This window comes from Taeniopygia guttata, chromosome Z, assembly GCF_048771995.1.
Source record: "Taeniopygia guttata chromosome Z, bTaeGut7.mat, whole genome shotgun sequence".
Classification (NCBI taxonomy): Eukaryota; Metazoa; Chordata; class Aves; order Passeriformes; family Estrildidae; genus Taeniopygia; species Taeniopygia guttata.
Window position 1 is genome coordinate 12,197,175 of NC_133063.1, and position 16,011 is coordinate 12,213,185.

Sequence of the window (16,011 nt, forward strand, 5' to 3'; positions counted from 1 at the left end):
GAAAAGTCCTGGAGGAAAGCAGAACTACGCTTTCTATAGCCAGAAGTTTAAACTGATGTAGCAGAGCAAATGGTTGTTTCTGTGACTGCTTTTTGTCTCCTGGAAAGGAGTAATAGAATTTTTCTGGTTTAGGACTTTGGTAGGAAATAAGGGCTACACTGAGTGAAATGGTGGTAAAATTGCTTTCAAGCTGATGTACCCAATGGATAAGGCCCCACTTAGTTATGGATAGGACTGTACAGCAATCTGTAGTGGTCCTAGCCTTACCTCCTCTCCTCCTGTTTTGTGTGCTGTGTGAAAGCTGCTCTCTTCTGCAGACCAGGAGTGGAAAATTCCTTCTGTGTCCCGTAAAGGTACGCACCACTTTTTGTCAAAGGGGAGCTCAACATGTGAATTACTACTCTCCCATTGCCCAGAAAAGCCTTGTTCTACAAATTCCCTGAAAACTACCCCAGGAAGCTTTGTAGTCCTCTTGGCAGCCACTTGCTACACATCAGCAAGACCCTGTTCATGTGTAGTGGATGCAAGTAGCCCCTATCCTGGCTCTGTGTTCTGCTGTTATTCCTTGTTATTTTCCTCCCTCTCCTGGTTTTTCATTTACCACCTTTTGGTTACTTAGATAGAGGAGCTAGAGGAAATAGTCACTCTTACCAAACTGGTGTGGACGAGGGGACAAGATACTGCCACCACAAGGATTTTTTGGCAATAGTTCCAGGAGGTGGCAAACTGTGTCCTGCTGCCTGTAATGGTTTTAAATTGCCTTCAGCTGGGCTTACCACCCCCAGCAACCCACAGGAGCAGCTAGCAACAAGGCTCTACTACAGCACAAGGGAAGTGATGTATGATGAGGATCAGATGTTATTTCTGACTGAGACTTCTGATGATGTCTGACATAGTGGTGTCTGAAACCACCTTGGCAGCAAAGCACTGTGAGCAACACAGCCCCACCAAGTGAGCACAGCAATCTCATGCCCCAGCTTTCCTGTTCATCATGGGAAGCTGACTTCACGCACAGCTGTGTGTGAAGGGGCATCTGGTTCATCAGCAGGCAGTGGTTTCTTGCAGATGCCTCTTGGCCTCTGTGGTTGCAGTGGCTGCTGATGTCATTGAAGGAAGTAGGTGGTAGGATACTGAAGGGCAAGCTGGAAAAGCCACCCAGGAACAAAGGGCAGTAGAGAGTCCCTGTTCAGAGGTTGCAGGGGATTTGCCTGGTGTGGCATCTCAGGCCAAAGTAAATGTTGGGAAAAACCTTCTGAGAGCTCAGCTTATTTGGCAATAGCTGATATAACCCGCTGGTTCAATTCCAAATGTCATGCAACAGACAGTGAGGCACTCATGGAGAGCTTTCCACAACGATCTCAAACTTAAAATAAATTACTTTTTTGTGGGGTAGAGAGATTAATGACTAAGAAAGACATAGAAAGAGAAGGCCAGGAGCAGTGATGAATTTTCCTAGCAACAGGAGGTTAACAGCTCAGTTTTCTGAGGATGAGGTGTCCTTTCTGCCCTGGAAATTCCTGAGTGATTGGGAAAACAGGATGAATAATGGGGAAGTACTATTTACTGATGTTATTGGGAATATTTGACTGTGAAACTGAAACTGAGAACAAGACATTTCCAAGACTTGGAGGTCCTGATAAAATGCAGTATTCATTTCTGTGCTACAAAGTGAAACATAGAAAACCAACTCTAGTAATAGATGTACAAATTTGCATGGAGTGTTTCTACTCGGAAGAGAGATCTTTGCGGATAGCATTTAAAAAGCAACTGGTATTCATTACCTGTCAAAGGGAAACAGAATTTTACAAATGAGTAAGGAAAGAAGAACTAATTGGAAAACATGGTTGGGCTCTTCTGTGAGCTTGACGCCTTGAGTACCATGAGTGTCTATGGTTACTTCATCTTCTGTTTTGTTGAACAGAAAAAAGGCAAAAAGGCAATGGAATATTTAGGAAAGCTATCTGTGCAGGGAAAATTCGGGCTGGCTCTGGCTAATCAATGGTCAAAAAAAAAGATGGAAAAACACAAGATGGGATACTTTAAAACACAAGGACATATCTAATATCTAACAACGTACTGCTGAGTCATTGAAACCAATGAACATGAGAGAACAAGTGGTTAAACAAACTGATGAAACCACTTGGAGTAAAGGCTGCCAATAGCTGTTAAGCACAATGAGAAGGCACTGCAGGACACAATGGCTGGGAGTCTCAAGCAGGGGCTGTATTTTTCCTGCACAATTCTAGGTCCAAAGTTGCCATGGGCTGAATCCTGTCTGTGTTTTTTTTTTTCTGTGTTGCAATTAAGTGTGGTCTTGACTAAGGGGCGAGTCACGGCACATTTAAATGCATGTCTGTTGCCCACTTTAGCAGGTATTGAATAAAGGAGATGTTTCTGTAGCACAGCAGAGAAAGAGTCAGCAGAGAGACTCAGAGAGAGAAAGCTTAGTGAGTGCCATGGGCTTAGCAAATGTCCTAGTGAAGGTGTCTGAGTGGTTCTGGGCCTCTCAGCACCCTGTGACAGCTAGTGGATTTGCTTTTCTGTCTTGGGTTTTATGTGGAGAATAATTGATTAAAGAAAAGGCTTTTTTTTTCCCAAAAGAATTAATTGGTCCAATGAATGTAGTGCATGATGAATGCCATTGATATGGATGGCTTTTCAATACATGCTTTAAAGTCAGAAAAGTGGTTAAAGTCACTTCTACTTATATATAGATAAAATACATAAACACGCAATAAAATCTGAAGTTACTCTCAGATGAAAGATATTGTGGTTTCTCTACAGACAAAACAGATATAGTTTCAAGATTAATATTGACCTTCTTATGTAGTAGTTACAATTTAGTCATTGAAGAATCTCTTTTTTTCTGTTAACTGTTTAGGGCATGATAAAATCTTTGCAATATCTGTCTGACAAGATCATGCAAAGTTTTATTAATGTGTTAGCTATAATTTCTTCATACTGACATTCATCGAATGCTTTTCAGGTCTGTCATTGATTTACTTGCCTGGAGTTCTTGAAGTAATGCTTCGTCATTTGGAAAATCAGTAACTTGTTTTGAATGTTTTGGTATGAAAGCTAAACAGCAGCAAGGCAATTTTAAAATTACAAATCAAAGCAGTATGATATTAATCTGATTCTGCGATAGCATATTTTAGCTCTCTACTTTTCTACTGCTGCTGAACTATCATCTTTGTATTAACAGATGTATTGTGCATTATTGCATCTAGAAGATGAAATGGTGCGACATATTTTTTTTGTAACACCATTTTTCTTATTATTTCTATGACTCTAACTCAGTGTTAAGCCACTATTTCATGTAGGACTGTTTAAATTAGAAATCATTGAAAGACAAGTACTATTAGTTAATATTTCAATTTAATATAAAATATAAAACCAAAATGGGAGAACATTTATTTGGAGTGCTTTTAAAGCATAATCTGCAGTGATTGAAATACATTTGGATACTACATCAAAGAAGAAATCTCTCAATAATTATGAAATATAAGCAGAGGATATTTTGGAAGTTTCAAAAACTATGACTTTTCTCACCTCCTCGTGCACTACCATGACATACATGTAAGTAAATATATACTCATAGGACCTATTTCAGTTGCAAGTTTTGTATTAACTACAGGGATCACATGCTTAGCTAAGATGAAATCTGTCTGCCTCTGCAACTGATGCCTTCCTCTAGGGATAAAGGGGCAGATGCTCAGAGCATGGCCAGATATTTATTTGTATTGTTAAGGTTAAGACTGACTCAGCTCAGTGTACAGCACTGTGCAGACAGCACATGTTAAAGGAAAGATAGCTGTTATCATAGCACTTCCAGCCAGACATGATGTAAAAAGTAAAATTCAGGAAAGAAAAGAGAAATTAGTTTAGTTGAGCAGCTCCTTGGGTTTCCCCATCTGCATTCTACAGCTCAACACTCCAGACATGAAGACAAGAAGATGCCTACGTCACTGTCTGAAGGCTCGTCCCTCCTTCCTTTTCTGCATGTTATTCCCATCCTTCCCCTGTTGTTGCCATCTCCTCCTGTACAGTGAGCCTCAGGGCACCAGAGGGAGATGTCCAGGGTGACCTGGGCCAGCTCATGTGAATGCCACTGCAGCAGCATCCCTTGTCACACACAGGTCCTGCAGAGCTCCTGCTGCCTAGGCTGCCTCCATGAGATCCAGTCCTGGTGTCAGGCATTCCCGCCCCCATGTGAAGGGTAAGCAAAGCGTGGTTAAGGCATGGTGCCCACTGCCAAATCCATGGGCGTGGCTGTACACAGACTGCCCCTGGAGGAGTGCTACACCTCCCTAACGCAGTGATGTGCATGTCCTGTGGAGCACACTTACCCATTTTTTTCTTCTTTTAGTGAAACCAAAGAATGGGCTGAAAGAATGGAGAAATTCCACTCTCAGCAAAAGTGGCAAAAAAGTGTGAAGAGAAAATTAATGAACTGTAGGTCATCTGATTGAACTCCTTCTAAACTAGCCAAGGACTACAGTATGACTGAAAATCAAAATAAATTTGAGGGGTTTGAATAGAATTTACAGCAAAGAACCAAATTTTACTTAATAGAAATGTTAAGCAAGCAAAGACTAAACATGTGTTATTAAAGGAAGTTGCAGATAGAATCAAGTGATGTTTTGGATTGGAAGGGACCTTAAACATCACCTAGTTCCACTGCCACTGCCATAGGTATGTCTTCCAGGAGTCAAAGCTGCATTCAGCCTGGCCTTGAACACTTGTGGAGATGGGACATCCACAAATTCTCTGGGCAACTTTTGCCAGTCCCTCACCTCCAAGTAAAGAATTTCTTCCTGATATACACTGTAAATCTACAGTCTTTCAGTTTAAAGTTATTCCCTCTTGTCCTATCAATTCATACCATTGTAAAAAATCCCTCTCCAGCTTTCTTGTTGATGTAATGTAAGGCTTCCATGTAATGGAAGGCTGCAATTAGGTCACCCTGAAGTCTTCTCCAGGCTGAGCAATCCCAAGTCTTGCAGTCTGTCCTTGTAGGACAGGGCCTGATCCAGGCCTCAGATCATCTTTGTGGCCCTCCTCTGGATTCTCTCGTACAGGTCCACATCTTTCTTTTGTTGGCGACCCCAGAGCTGATGCAGGGTTCCAGGTGGGCTCTCACCAGAGCAGAGCAGAGCAGAGGGGCAGAATCCCCTCCCTCCCCTGCTGCCCACGCTGCTTTGGATGCAGCTCAGGGTACAGTTGGCTTTCTGGGCTGCTAGCATGCAGTGCTGAGGAATATTGAGCTTCTCTTTCACCTACACACTTAAGTCCTTCTTGGAGGGATGCAACTGTTTTGGCCTTCTCTTGAAGGCCTGGCACAGGCAAAAAAAAAAAAAAAAAAAAAAAAAAAAACCAAAAAAAAACCAAAAAAAAAAAAACCTAGGAAAAAAAATTACATCAGCTGGGTTCTTGGGACATCTTGCTGAAAATGGACCTCTTTTAAGACAGTAAAAAAGCACAAAGCATGAAGGTTTTCCCCTGAGTTTGTACTGACACAATGCTTTTGTAATGCTGGAAGATTGTACTTTGCTTCACTGTGATGCTTGATGTGCTGTATTTACCTCTTGTAATAGTGGGGCATGATTTTCCTGCCCTGCTGAGATAAGTTGAAACTTATTGCGGTCTATAAGCGAGACAGTCTATAGCTTGGTCTTGTTTCTTTAAACCACAGGCCACTGTGTTGTACTCTGGTCTGCAACCAGAGTATAACGCGTCTGCAAAGTGCTGTGGGTTCAAGTGGGTTCAACATCAGCCTTGCTGTCTCCATTGAAAGGCATGCCATGCCTCAGACAGGTATGGTAAGGGTGTGATTATAAGATCTTTTGTGTCTGGGAGCCTGGAGAGGAGCCACCTCGCGTGGCCAGGCCCTCACCTCTGGGTGTGAGAAAGGGGCAACGCAGGGGCTGGTTATGGGGTCATGGCCACCCTTGCTACAGACAGGGAAACAGCAGGAGATGGGCTGGAGATATTTCTCTCCAATGAGTAGTGCCCCCATTTATTGTCAGGGGAGGTATCATGGCCCCTGACAATGAATCACCTCTGCTGAACCTATGAGGGGTTTTAAGTTAGAATTCTGAGGTATACTGTGCTTTAAAATTGTGTGGTTGTGCCCGTATCAAGTTTATTCAGTTAATGAGTTACCTTCCCTTTCAACGTCTCCAGATTCCCTCAAAGCCTATTCTGCAAAGTGCAATTCAAGCTGTGTTTGAGGCTCACTAGCAGTGTGCAGGGACTGTATGGCCAATTACATCTTGGCCAAGTCACTGCTGACAAGACACAGCAGGAGCCAAGGAGGAGACTGATAGTGGGGACATATGGAAGTAAGCTGTGGAAACCTCACATCTATTCCCTTAGCAGCAGAAATAAATAGATACCTAAACTAGACCAGAAGAATGATGGAAAGACAGAGGCCTCTAAGTGTCTCTATGTTTGCAGAGCATTGTAGCATATCTGTCTGCAGGCAGCCTGGGTTAAGGCTACTTACACCACCCCTAAAATTTACTTGGGAAGATGAGAAACTCCTAGGAAACATATGTTCCCCCATAAGCCAGTTTATCTATTCCACAGTGGCCATGTGACACAGCCACAGAAGGAAAGCAATTCAAACAGAAGATTTAATACTTGTATTTGTAGCATACTAGGTTAAAATCTGTATCTACTCTGGGTGTAAAGGCATTTCACTCTAGACACTGGAATTCTAGCTGTCTCGGCCATGGCAAATGTATATGCTGGAAAGAAAAGAGAAGTGGAGGTGAGTAGAAAAAGAATTAACCTTTTAAAAGATATAATAGACTTGATTTTGAAAGCCATTTAGAAACTCTGAGAAATTACTGGAGCTAAAAGAGGCTGAGAGTGCTCAGAAATGTTAAAAATCTGTCATATGTATTGACTTTACAATAGTGACTCGATATTATTAGAAAAGTAGAAAACAAACACTGTTCAGAAAAGAACCCTAGACCAGTCACAGCAGCCCCTTAATGTTCTTATGTCCTGCTCTCTTCAACATCTGTTTCCCTTTACACAGGACATAAATTCCTCCCATACCACATAGCATTCCTTAAGAAGTGTTATTACTGGCTGAAACAAGAAGTTCCCCAGAAGCACTGCGTGCCACTGCTGTCAATCAGTCTTTAAGAGCTTTTTAGGAGCTAATGGATGGTGTGTTTGTTGCTGTTTCATGAAACATGATGGCTGAAGTGTCACAGTAAGGGTCTGTGTAAATAATGCTCAGATGGCAATATAGCCTGCAGGCAAGACTGAGGATTGTGTCGCTGAATGGAGCAGGAGGATTGCTGGTGGAGGAGCTGAAATGCGGGAGCCTGCCAGATGCTTTCACACATATTCACATGAGGCTGTCCATACCTGTATAGAAAATAGTGGCAAGTTGTTTTAAGGTTCAGAATGTGTTTTTCACTGTTGCTCTTGAGAGTGTCTGTGGTGTGAGGCAGAGCTGTGTGGTAACACCCACCCACACTGTCACCCAGACACTGGCATGGGACACTGCTCTGGCACTGGCTCTGCCAAGTAATGCATATTCTTGGTGACATTCTTGGTGACGCCCTACTACCTCTGTAGTACTTAATACTAGTACCATACCAACTACTTACTTGTGGGGTTCTCAGGGCTGTAACTCAGGCTCATGTCCTTACTGCATGCTGTACACTTAAGTTACTTATTTTATTAACTTCTTTTTATGTCAACACAACACAAGGATCCCCACTGATATGAAAGACCCTCTTATTTCTTAAGGCTCCTCTTTTTCTTCTCATCTTTATTTTCTCATTTATGTTCTGTCTTACACCTTACCTTTTTATATGCTTTAAGTTATTCAGAATGTCAGGTTCTCCAGCTACTGAATATTTTTTTACTATTCAATTTCCCATACTAAGTTTTCTTATATTTCTATAACTCTAATTTCTTCTCTTAGGCTTGAAAGCTCTGAATATTTTGCCAATATTCAAACTCTCCATGCCTTCTACCTGCTTTTTGCATATGTCTTTTCTGCTTATTGCTATTCTTTAAAAAAAAAAGTCTTCCAGGGACAGCAATATTTAAAACATCAGTGGTACCAAGAATTAGCTTCTTGTTGGTTTAGTGCTGGAGCTCATATGCTCCCAGGTGTCTGCTGAAGCAAGAACAACTTGCTTAAGTGTGAGAGTGCCTATCAAACCTTGTCTCAGGAGTCTTTGGCAGAGATGAAAGTAAATAGATGTGGAACTAGATGCAGTTCATGGGGCACCTGATATCTGAGGTGGTGGATCTTTTGCCTGAGGAGAAACATTGTTGATAATAATTTTTCCCACCTCCAGAGAAGAATAAGAATATGTGTCTCCAGGGTCTGTTATTTTCTGGGATGTTTTTGGAATAGTGTTATTTATGCCCCACCCATTGGCAAGCCTGGGAAGAAAAGGCATAATCAAAGCCTTATTTAGCTTAAATACAGAGTTCTCTGGTTCTGGAACACAAATCCTTCATTTGCATCTGTACTGATGGTCATGTAGCATGTATTGACACAGAATAGTTACCAGCAGCATCGTTCCAGTAGTGACTGGGTAACTGTGCATGTACTGGGGAGGGCGATGAAAAGGGGAGCTAAATACCCTCACTGCAGCAGGAGCATCATTGCTGTAAGCTGCTGTAATATGTTGCAAGTGTGAAAGAGGGAAGTGCATGTCTCAGCCTCCGTGGATTTCGGCTGCATGCAATTTCAGATCTCTGCCTTGTTTAGACACCTTCTCCACCCACGCTGGTGGGATATGCACCATCGGAAGCTTGACAGCCTAGGAAACAGAATGACCCCAAGGTAGAGGACTGCTTGCACATTTATACCTCAGCCCCAAGCAGCTGAAAGCCTCAGGAGCTCAAGTTAGGCAGTGAAGACCAGAAGGCAGAATCCATAGTTCAATAAGAAATTAAATTCAAAATCTGTCATATTTCTCTGTATTTTCTTCAATGTTCTTTCTGTTTTCCTTTGAATTCTGTAAAGGCTGTAAATCTTCTGGTGCTTTCACTTTGTACAAAGAATAGTCTTCTAAAGAAAATTGAGTAAGTTGTATATAGGAGAAAATTTTACATAATGAGATAAAGATGTAAGAAGCTGATTACATTCTTAGCACTGTTTGAGGTATTTATTTTTTGATGTTTGTGGTATTTATTTTTTTAAAAGTACAGATATACACTTATAAGAAGAATCTCTTATTTTACTATTTAATTGACAAAAATCAGCTTCTGCATTAAATTACTACTACTATATCAATTTATGTTTATATTTAAGTATTCATTTTCAATAGCTAGTGAATAAGCTGTCATTACAAAAAAAAAAATTGAGGGGTTTGATGTTACAGTACTCCCAAGGTCTGTGGAACCTGGACCAGCACAAATTTTCAGTCAAAGACCAGTGTGTCTCGGAGTGGATGTCAACACACAGAGTTGTCATTTGGGCTGTGCACACATCAAAAATGTTTTTCTACTATGAGCATATCAGAAGATCTGCGACGTGATATTTTATCTAACCGCAACATGGGTTTTGGTCTACACGAGCACAGACTCTCTGTACCAGACACAAGAGAGTGATCATAAATGAATGACTATTCTGTTCTCATTTAAAGCACCATACCACTACTAATTCTGATGGAAACTATAGGTGCCCATGCTTTCTTACATTGCACCTAGGGGACAGTGGCTGTGTGGATAATCCTTGTGTCTGTATCAATCGCCTTTTATTTGTAAATGATGGTTTTTATCCATTTCATTTCTTATAGGTCATTGTCTCATGCTGCCTTCAGACAGAGCTGTCTTTGTGCTGGAAGACAAAGAAGTAACACAGGATAATGGCTGTGGAGCAGAATAATTTGCAGCATTCCTGTTTATTTTCAGACTTTGGAGATTTGTATAAGGAATTAATTCTGGGGGATTTGCACTTTTATATCAATGTACAATTTTCACTTAATTTCCCCAGTCACTTTATGAAACAGCAAATGAAATGTTCTGATTCTCAACAATTAATTTGATTATGGTCCAGAAAGGATGCATTCCAGCTCTTAATTTCTGGTCAAAACTTCAGCTGGAAGACACTGAAACTGATAGACATTTTCCTGTTGACTGGGGCCCACTATCTGGCTTCATCACCTATCGCTTTGAAACCTACTTATGCAGAAATTATATTTTGTTAGTGGTGTTACCTGGACGTCCTATGAATCCGGATTTTGAAGTGCAGTGAAAAATGTAGGAAAGACTGAAAAAGGTCTGACACTTTTGTGATCCCTTCCTTTGACACATACCAGATTTCCAAGAACTCTGAACAAGTAGAAATACCATTGAAAGAGTATTTTGTCCTAAGAAATGTCATCCATAATGTATGTATACAACAATATATAAGATGAGCTTTGGAAACAAAATTTGCATTATTTTGAGTACTGTTTGGTGATTTCAAAATCTGCTTTGTATTTATTTGTTTACAAGTGTTGATTTTGTAGCCTCAGTGAAAATAGCTATGTTACTGAATTTCTGTGTGTATATCTCATACCTTTTGCATTCCTCTCTTGGTTTCCTTCCACTGTGTTTAGTCAGTGGATTGCCTTCAGATGAATCTGAAAACACCAGCTGTTGTGTCACTAGAAAGCAGTCTGTGTGTCCCCTTAGAGTAGTTTCATAAGTTCTCCATTAGAAGATGTTTTCTATGTGAGCAATTTTTAATTCTTCTTTTAGGGTTCTGAATAAATTTATACAAAGATCTGGTTCTGAACAGAACTAGATCTTTGTATAAATTTGTTCATTTGAAATTATATATGTCAGGGATTTTTCTGGTTTTTTTTTTTCCTCGGCTGTTTAAATAGAAGAAATAAAAAAATATGTTGCTTGTTTTGGAATTGAATCTGACAGACTTTGTGTCTCTTGCTTTAAGAGCATTTTGAGCATATTTTTGCAGTCCTCAAGAGATATGCATATGATAAAAATGTAGATTGTAATAACAGATACCAGAGGTGTATGAGGTGAGACAACTACCTATCACTATAAGCTTGGAAGACACCCATGATTTAATTTTGGAAAATTTCTGTGATCTGTATTTGCTGTCCTGCACTAAGTAATGGTCATGCTGACAGTGGCTGATATTTTTCCAGGCTTGTTTGTTGAGTTTTCTATTGAACCTTGGTTATTGTCCTATCAGTTAAGGCTCTCTAATATATGGCCATCTTAAAATAGTGTGGCTTAAAATAGTTTGTTTGATATGAATTCTTCCTGTTACAAGATTGGAGAACTGGGCATGATTCCCTAGCACAGAAAGAAAAGAAATGGCACAGTGTCTTAATAGTTGTTGTGGAATGTGACATGATTCCAGGTATAGCTATGTGGCCACTAGTTAGAGATAAGAGAGTTGAGAAGCCTTCCTCACAAATACTATGCTCTGGGTCTCCTGAAGCTGCAGAAGTAAAGCATCTGCCTGTACTTTATACAAGACTCTATTCCTTCTCTTTCTCTTCCCCAGGAGACCTGGAGTAGTACCTCACTGATTTTATTTCATCAAATACTGTAGTGTCAGCAAAATCCTCTTCAAGTGTCTTACAGCAGTGAAGACATCCCCAGTTATCAAATGAGGACCAGAGTATTTGTGTAGATTAGATCTGCTCCACAGAGGGGGAAAGGATGTGCCGACCCACTCAGCTGACTATTTTTAGCTGTCATGAATAATCACAGGATGCAAGGGGAAGCATATCTCAAGAGATCACCCACAAAAGGAGTGAATTAATAGCAGAAGTGCTATAAATATACAGGGGGTGGATGACTTGAGTGAGAGTGGCTACTTTAATGGGTGAACTGTGGAGAATTGCAGGAGGGGTATGTGTGTGACAAAGCAACAGGAGTTTTCATGAGCATATTGTCTCAGAGATAAACTCAGAAAGGCTTATTGATAGAAAATGTCTCTTGAAGGGTGTTGGGGTTTTTTCTCCCTTTTCTATAAGCATATATTCTTAATTCTTGTTTTCTGCTTTTTCTTGACTTTTGTGTTGCTTACCTTTTCCACTATCTGTGGAGTATCTTCTTTATCACAGTCAGTCATTAATCTTTTCTCTTTTTCATTAGGAAAGCAGCACAGAGGCAAATGGATTCTTTAAGCTCCTTCAGTGCTAGTCTGATATGATTGGCCTGATAAAGGAGCTTGAAACCAAGGAGAAAGTTCTCCCAAGCTTTTCCCAGAGTCGTTGCACATTCTGAATAAATACTTCTGTGTTTGATTGAAAAGAAATAGCATCTGTGGCAGAATGAAGGAGAAAGAGGCAGAAAGACCTGTGACAGTGAGCAGGAACAGGTCAATTTCTGGGCATCAAAAGGCCATGTTGCTGGAGATATGCGAGGCTTATTTCAGCATTGCCACAACAGACACCTTCACTGGAGCCCAGCTGCCTGTGAAGTAAAGTGCAGTCATTGTTCAGAAATGCACCATCTCTGGTTAAAATTAGTTATGAGCCAGTTCGGTGTGATAGTCAGCACCATGGTTCTGTGCAGCTCGGGGTATGTATTTCTCCTTTTCTGTGTAAGAGTTCTATTTTTTCACTCCAGAGCCTTAAGAGATTTTTACAGTGGGAATTACTGAGTAGTGCATCCCAGCATATTGATACAAAACATATGGGCACTCTTTGCTGGGAAACATTTCTTTATATACCAAAAAGATTATTACTCTTCCTATTTTCAACTGTGTTTGATTGTTTTGAAAAATGCCTCAATATTTATGTTATGGTTATGTTTATGTTATGTTTGTGTCCTAGTGTTAGGACATCCTAAATGGTCTGTGACACCAGCAATTTTGAAAGGGTGAGCTGCTTTTTTGGTTGCAAGTGGAAGACTTGTGCTCAGAAACATCTATGGCATTGAAATTCTTTCATGACTTCTAGGGCAGTAGACTTGTATTTTATTTCTGCAGCTTATGAGTCATTTTACTGAGCACTCAGGTGAGGGGAAAGGAGCTAGTAATTCCCACCTGAGTAATGCAGAAATAAATGTGATTGTGGAAGATGCACAAGTGTCCCTGCTTGTCTCTGTGCTGTTCAGAAATACCTACCTACTGAGTCTGCTACTTGCCATAGTTTGCAGAACACATTTTTATGCAGAACACCTCAGACTGGCCAGGCAACAAAGTCTAAATAAGCCTTAACTATAAAGTTTGCTTAAATTGATGCTTGACTACTGTGAATCAGAGATGGTTCCTGTTTAATTGTTAATCTGAGAACAAAATTAGCTGATGTTTTACAAAGTAATGCTTTATTCACTCGAAGTCTTTTGTAAATTGTGTTAAACAGTAGAAAGGTGCCAAGATGTTTGTATTTGTGACATATTTTATTTTCTCTTTGTGATTTCCTACATGAAGGTTAGGTTCCTATTGTTTCTAAAATAAAAACACAGACAGTTCCACTGAGCCTTTTCAATTTTATTTAAAAAATTACCAGTGTGTTAGTATGCAAGGCAGTTGAGGTGGTATGCCAGAAGTTTTCATTATAATGTGATGCAAAAAATTGATTTACCTCAGCTCTCATAGTGCAGCTTTTGAACAAACAACATCAAACTACCACAATCAAGGTTAAACATCTAATGCTTCTTTGACAATTACAAGAAATGCCGTAAAAATAACTAGGATTAAGCACAACACAATTGGTGGCCTGGCGCAGTGCCCTTGCAGGGAGCACTGCACACTGCTGTGGGAGAGGGAAGATTTTTGCTTCTTGGGTTCATTGCATCCTGTTGGGATTGTGGAGGGGAAGACATAAAGGGTGACCCTGAGATTTTTGGGGTGGAATAACATAGCAGCAATATTGCTGGGGCACCTTTCTTGGCCACCTTGAGAGCATATAGTCAGGACTGGCTCTGAAGGGGCTGCCAGCCCAGCCCTCCATGCCTCATTGTGCTGGGAGACCCAGAGGCATCTTCAGACACAGTCCAACAGGTATCAAATCTGACAGCATAGCCCCATGTAAAGGGTGTGATAGGCAAAAAGCAATCAGCCAAGCAAATCTGTGTTAAGGCTCACTTTTCAGGTTCTCTGCTTTGTACTTATATCTTTTTAATTCTGCCTACATCTGGCACAGAGGCAGCCTGTGAGAGAAGCCTGCGTGGACATGCAATATTACCATGTTGCTCATTGCTGGGATCCTTGGCACAGGAAGAAATCTTGTCTGAAAAAGAATTTATGCTAATTTTTCTTTATTGGGAGCTGTTTGATCACCAATTTTAAATAGTTTAAAGCATAAAAGGAGATAAAAATTTGCAGTCGTGATGCTCTGAGGAGAAAGTGCAACATATTTTGTCAGTTTCTTTAAGATGCAAGTCTTCAGATTGTGAAGTACCTTTGTTATATTTTTGAGAAATAAATTTTGTTCTTGCAGTGGGTGTGCAGAGTATGATTACTTTGGTGCCAGATTAAACTGAGGTGCCAGCTGACAGTAAATTTCCAGCAGAACACAATTAAAATTGAGTCTTTTTATTCTTGATAAGCTGCCTGAAATGAATATTTAAGGAATTTGATTTCAGCATGAACCACAGTTGTTACAGGCTCACCCATTGTCCTGTAGTCAACTCCTGACACAGACAGCTTGGAGGAGCTCTCAAAAGGTCTTCAAGTGACAGGAGATAGTTGAAGGAGTATTGAGAAGGAGTACAAATTCCTAAGGTTCCATAAATACTGTATGGAGTGTGCTTCATGGTTAGCAAGGAAATATTTAACAGGAAACTCCAATAGTTCCATTGGAGTCATGGCAAGAAGAACTTCCTTTCATATTCATGTAAGCTGGCCTGGCTCGCACATAAATGAAGCCCCCAGGAGGCTTCCTTTCTTCTGTTTTGGGATTTCCACTGCGAAAAATTGCAGTTAATGGGATCTAAAGCAATTACACCTGCAACTGAAGACTTCCAGCCCTGGGAGTGCACTGGAGCTCTGACATCTGGGCACATCTCTAGGATATGTTTGCACTAGCACGAGGCCATGCCATTGCAAAGCCACTCCTATCTCATTGTCCTGTTTTCAGCTAGGGTAGAGCTAATTTCTGCTCAGCAGCTGTTACACTGCTGTGTTTTGTATTCAGAACAGGAGCAGTGTTGATAACACTCTGATGTTTTGGGTTTTGCCAAGTTGTGTTTATCCTGAGTCAAGGACTTTTTTCTTCTCTCATGCTCTGCCAGTGAGGTGGGATGCAAAAAGCCTTTGAGGGAGCACAGCTGGGACAGGTGTCCTGAGCTGACCAAGGGGATGTTCCACATCACAGAACGTCATGCCAATATATAAACCGGGGAGACTTATGGTATAGGGGAGGGTCTGTCTGAGTTCAGGGTGGGGGAGGGATTGGGATTGGTCAGCTGGTAGAGATCAATTGCATTTTGCACCACTTGCTTCCTTTTTATTGTCACTATTATCATCAGTTACCTTTGGTATTGTATTTCACTTTATTTTTCATCATTAAACTGTTCTTATCTTAACCTATAAGTATTACTTTGATTCTCCTTCCCTTCCACCACATCAGGAGGTGAGTAAAGAGAGGGTTTGAGTGAGTGGCTGAGTGACACTGTCTTTTCCATTTGGGATTAAACCACAACCATCCTTTCGGATGCGCAATATTGAACACAAGGGGTTGAGGTAATAACAGATCTGACCAGAGCATGTTAAAAGAAAATTGTTACAAACATTCATTGTACTAGTTTAGCAGCTAGTTACAATGCAGACATATTTTCTCTCATATTTAGTCTCATTAGTCTCTCTTATACTGGCAATACCTTACTTGCAGTTTGTGTTCTCTGTGTTATTTCACAGGATGGGCTTATTCTGTGACAATGTCTCTCCTTATGACACCAGTCTGGTGTCTGTATTCAGTATTGCAGCTCTATATTTTGGGGGTCATCTACTGGGAGTGATTAATAATCACATCTTTGTTTTTTTCTTCTCAGAGGAACAAACCGATAGGTAGATAGATACCTTCCTACATAGATAGATACCTTCCTACTTTT